The 5,086-nt window shown below is 38.1% G+C and overlaps 1 protein-coding gene across 1 annotated transcript in view; it reads right to left on the reverse strand.

The window, feature by feature from the left end:
* Positions 1-1,803, reverse strand: part of dazl (deleted in azoospermia-like) — a 37,979-nt gene extending 36,176 nt beyond the window's left edge. Inside the window, exons 1-2 of the mRNA XM_035795805.2 lie at positions 1,696-1,803; positions 1,453-1,494 (exon numbers count right to left, since the gene is read on the reverse strand). The gene's annotated coding sequence lies outside the window, so the exon portion shown is untranslated. The remainder of the gene's footprint in view (positions 1-1,452; positions 1,495-1,695) is intronic.
* Between the last annotated feature and the right edge of the window lie 3,283 nt (positions 1,804-5,086).

A 5,086-nucleotide genomic window follows, 5' to 3' on the forward strand; every position in this document is an offset into this window, starting at 1 on the left:
ATATCTCCTATCTCTCTACATAAACATTGCTATCACAACAAATAGATCAGAACAAATGTGTGTAACAGTATAGCTTTAGTCCTTCCCTCGCCCTGGGCTCGTACCAGGGACCCTCTTCACACAGACAACTGACACCCACGAAGCATCTTACCCATCTGGCCACAACTACTTCAGGTCTCAGAGTGAGTGACGAAACGCTATTAGCGCGCACCACCGCTAACTAGCTAGCCATTTCACATCGGTTAAATGTGCATTGACCACCATTGTGACTTAACTTAATGAGCAATGAAAACAAAGACATAAACTAGTAGGGTGTCCAATAAAATTAAATAAATATTGTTACCAATGGGTAGAATATATATACTTTTGTAGATAATCCTCTTGTAAAACTAATGGTCCAAACCTCATGTCTTTTTCAACGATTTCTCACAAAAGCACGTCTATTTCGTTGAAATGTCAACGAAGCACTGAGCATGCGTTTTATTTTTCAAAGCCTTTTACATTTAATTCAGCTCACGTTATGTTCATGTTTACTTTAGCGACCCGCGGAAACCACTTTTGAAGATGACCACCACACCTTGTTAATTCCTCAAAAGTTTCTGTGAGAAAGCTAGACTGCTCTGTCAACAAAGGTCGGTGCTTATCAGATGTATTAGGTTACGAAATCTGACTTTTTGGATATACTGTTAAGAACCCAATTGAACGGTTCAGGCAATAAATAATCATATTTGTAAAAAATATATTCTATAACATAAGGAAAGGTGAAATATCTCCAACAAGCGTTTTCTCCCACTCTGGACAGGCTATAACTAGATTATAGAAATAAACAGTGGTGGAAAAAGTACCCAATTGTCATACTTAAGTAACAGTATAGATACATTAATGGAAAGTTACTCAAGTAAAAGTAAAAGTCACCCAGTAAAATACTTCTTGAGTAAAAATCTAATAGTATTTGGTTCTAAATATACATAAGTATCAAAAGTAAATATAATTGATAAAATATACTTAAGCATCAAAAGTAAAAGTCTAAATCATTTCAAATTTCTTCTATTAAGCAAAGCATTTTCTTGTTTTTAAAATATATGGATAGCCAGGGGCACACTCCAACACTCAGACATAATTTACAAAAGATGCATTTGTGTTAAGTGAGTTCGTAAAATCGGAGGCAAAAGAGATGACCATGCGTTATCTTGATAAGTGTGTGAATTGGATAATTTTCCTTTCCTGCTAAGCATTGAAAATGGACTTTTGGGTGTCAGGAAAAATGTATGGAGTAATAAGTACATTGTTTTCTTTAGGAATGTAGTGAAGTTGTAAAAGTTGTCAAAAATATAAATCGTAAAGTACAGATACCCCAAAAAATGACTTAAAGTACTACTTAAATTATTTTTATGTAAGTACTTTACACCACTGGAAATAAATGTGTAGAAGTGAATATTGAAACCTACTAACCATTAATTTGAGCATGTCCAGAGTATATCACAGTATTCAGCACTAGAAAGATAGAGGGAGAGAGACAGACAGAGCACAGCATTTTACTACTTAACATAGTGCAGTGCACATTTATAATATTGCTCAAGTTCAAGATTCCTCTTCTTGAAGCTACATTTGATCTAAATTGAATCTACATTCCCTCCACTCATGGAGCTTGGAAATGTTGACTGATGACACAACTGAAACAGTCGCCCGACTTACTGCAGAGGAGCATGTAGAGAGAGGTGTGCTTTTCCATCCTGTAGAGATGCTGCTGACTGATAGACTGAGCAGCAGAATGCATTATATAAACCCCCGCATTACCTTGTACTGACGCTGCAACCTGGACTCAGGGGTAGACATAACATTGTAGATGGCTCCCGAGTGGCGCAGCGGTCTAAGGCACTGGATCTTTGCTAGAGGCGTCACCACTACAGACCCTGGTTAGATTCCAGGCTGTATCACAACCGGCTGTGAATGGGAGTCCCATAAGTCCCATTGGCCCAGCGTCGTCCGGGTTAGGGTTTGGCCAGGGTCATTGTAAATAAGAACTTGTTCTTACTTGCCTAGTTAAATAAATAGAAAAAAATATGGGACACTAATAATTATGAAATGTTATGTTTCGTATGGTATGAATTTTTGGATGTCCATCATCCATTAGGTATTATATGTTATGAATTGCAATTCATTCAATATGTTACGAAATGTAAATATGCTAAACGTATGATATGTTATGAATTCCAATGTGTTGTGGCTAACGTTAGCTAGGTGGCTAACGTTAGGTAGGTTAGGGGTTAAGGTTAGGATTAGGGGAAGGGTTAGCTAACATGCTAAGTAGTTGCAAAGTAGCTAAAAGGTAGTAAGTAGTTGCATAGTTAGCTAAAATGCTAAAGTTGTCCGTGATGAGATTCGAACATGCAACCTTTGGATTGCTAGATGTTCGCATTATACACCCACACCGAACAACAACCCTACTTTTGTTTTTCCCTTTACTGCAGTGGGCTAAATCAAGGTCACACAGAGTGTTTCTTGGTAGTCTTAAACTAATCTACTTTGAAACAAAAGTATGCACCTCACTAGGGTTGCAAAGGGCTCGAAACTTTCCGGTAAATTTCCAGAATTTTTCCGGAAATCCCCCATGGGAAGTTAAGCCCGGGAATTTGGGGAATTTTTCTTAAATTCATCAAAAAAGTGAACTTATAACAGTGAACCTTTTTTTGTGGAATACACATAAGGCAATTCTACATCTTGTGGCATATTTTGGTTAAACTATCCCCAATTCAATGAAATTTCAACCCTCTGCATGCACAGTGCACTCTTCCATCACATGTACAGCTGATTTTCAAGCTCTTGCACACTAATGAGATCCTATTGAGCCCACACTACTACATTTGAACATCTTGGCCATGTTCTGTTATAATCTCCACCCGGCACAGCCAGAAGAGGACGGGCCACCCCACATATGCTCTCTCTAATTCTCTCTTTCTTTCTTTCTCTCTCTCTGAGGACCTGAGCCCTAGGACCGTGCCCCAGGACTACCTGACATGATGACTCCTTGCTGTCCCCGGTCCACCTGACTGTGCTGCTGCTCCAGTTTCAACTGTTCTGCCTTGTTATTATTCGACCATGCTGGTCATTTATGAACATTTGAACATCTTGGCCATGTTCTGTTATAATCTCCACCCGGCACAGCCAGAAGAGGACTGGCCACCCCACATAGCCTGGTTCCTCTCTAGGTTTCTTCCTAGGTTTTGGCCTTTCTAGGGAGTTTTTCCTAGCCACCGTGCTTCTACACCTGCATTGCTTGCTGTTTGGGGTTTTAGGCTGGGTTTCTGTACAGCACTTTGAGATATCAGCTGATGTACGAAGGGCTATATAAATAAATTTGATTTGATTTGATTTGGTTTAATCTAACTGCTTAACTATTTATCTGTACATGGAATTGCATTTTTTATTTTTTTACTCCTTTTTTTCTAATCTTAACAGGAAAATGCCATGGGCACTATCTGATGTGTGGAGACATTTCACTGCAGCTAATGTAGAAGGAAAAGCTATGAACATTTGCAAATACTGTGCCAAATCATATGTGAAGAATGCAACAAAACAGCAGAATCATCTGGCCAAGTGCATGAAGTTCCTTAAGCGCTCACAACAAGCAACCTCTGACAAATGTCCCTCTACTTCCATTTGAGGTGAAAATGATGAATAAGACACCTTATCGATAGCAACAGCTCACGATAAGCTCACCTCCTGGAATCAGAAGTGTTTTTGACACAGTGGAGGAACATAGTCAGAGAAATGCTGATGAATGTCTTGCTCAAGCTGTGTATGCAACTGGTTCACCTCTGAGCTAACTTATTTTCCACCATAATTTGCAAAAAAATTCTACAATGTGATTTTCTTGGATTTTTTTTCTCATTTTGTCTGTCATAGTTGAAGTGTAGCTATGATGAAAATTACATACTCATCTTTTTAAGTGGGAGAACTTGCACAATTGGTGGCTGACTAAATACTTTTTTGCCCCACTGCACATCACAGAAGACTGAAATATAACTAAACCGTTTGACATAGAAACATTGTGTTTTTGGCGGGGTTTCTGAAATAATGTTTATTGATTATGATAAATATGAATAACATTCCACCCATGAGGCTACTAGCTAATTTGACAACAGGAAAGGGCTACGTCACCTTTTGTCACATGTAACCATTGCAAATGCAAGATATCATACTCATTTGAGTGTTCGGATAATGTTACGTCTAATCCATAAGACTAGGCTGGACACTCAGACCAAACTCATAGATACAGAGAGAGAGAGTTGCAAAAATCATGAAGCTTTCATATCAAATCACATATTTTGCAGATGTTATCGCGTGTGTAGTGAAACACATATGTTCCTAGATCCAATAGTGCAGTAATACAAAACAATGGACGCAAATCCCCCCCAAAATTAAGAAAATAATTAAGAAATATATAAATATAAGAACGAGCAATGTCAAGAGTCCAGAATATAAATATATTTGTATATGATGATGTGTATAGACATTATGGACAGTATATGAATAGAAAAGGTATGCGCAGTAGTTACATAGGATGAGCCTTGACTACAATACAGTATATAAATATGTCTGGTCCGGACATACATCGGCTGATGTAAAAAGGGTTTTATAAATACATTTGGTTGTTTGATTGAAGTGGGTAAAACAGTATGTAAACATTATTAAATTGATCAGTGTTCAATGACTAGGTACATAGGGCAGCAGTCTCTCTAAGGTGCAGGATTGAGTAGCCGGCTAGCAACAGTGACTAAAGTTCATGTCATGGCATGATGACGGGTTTCCACTGGATAGGAGGGTTTAGTTTATCTTAATGTTTGTTTCTTTATTAATTTAGTCTGTAATCTGTGATTGACTACACACTCCAAAACATTAGGAGGCTGCTTGCACCTCTAACGTTTGTTTGCAATATTGTTTGCAATATTATAGAAAATTATGTATATTTAGTTTCCTTAGGGAGACGAGAATATTGGGGTAGAATTTTGTGCTTCAATGTCGCTGATCCACACTCCAGTCCAGTTGGTGGCGGTAATGCAATTTAAAAGTTGGTTGCCAACCT

This window comes from Oncorhynchus keta, chromosome 20 (assembly GCF_023373465.1).
Source record: "Oncorhynchus keta strain PuntledgeMale-10-30-2019 chromosome 20, Oket_V2, whole genome shotgun sequence".
Classification (NCBI taxonomy): Eukaryota; Metazoa; Chordata; class Actinopteri; order Salmoniformes; family Salmonidae; genus Oncorhynchus; species Oncorhynchus keta.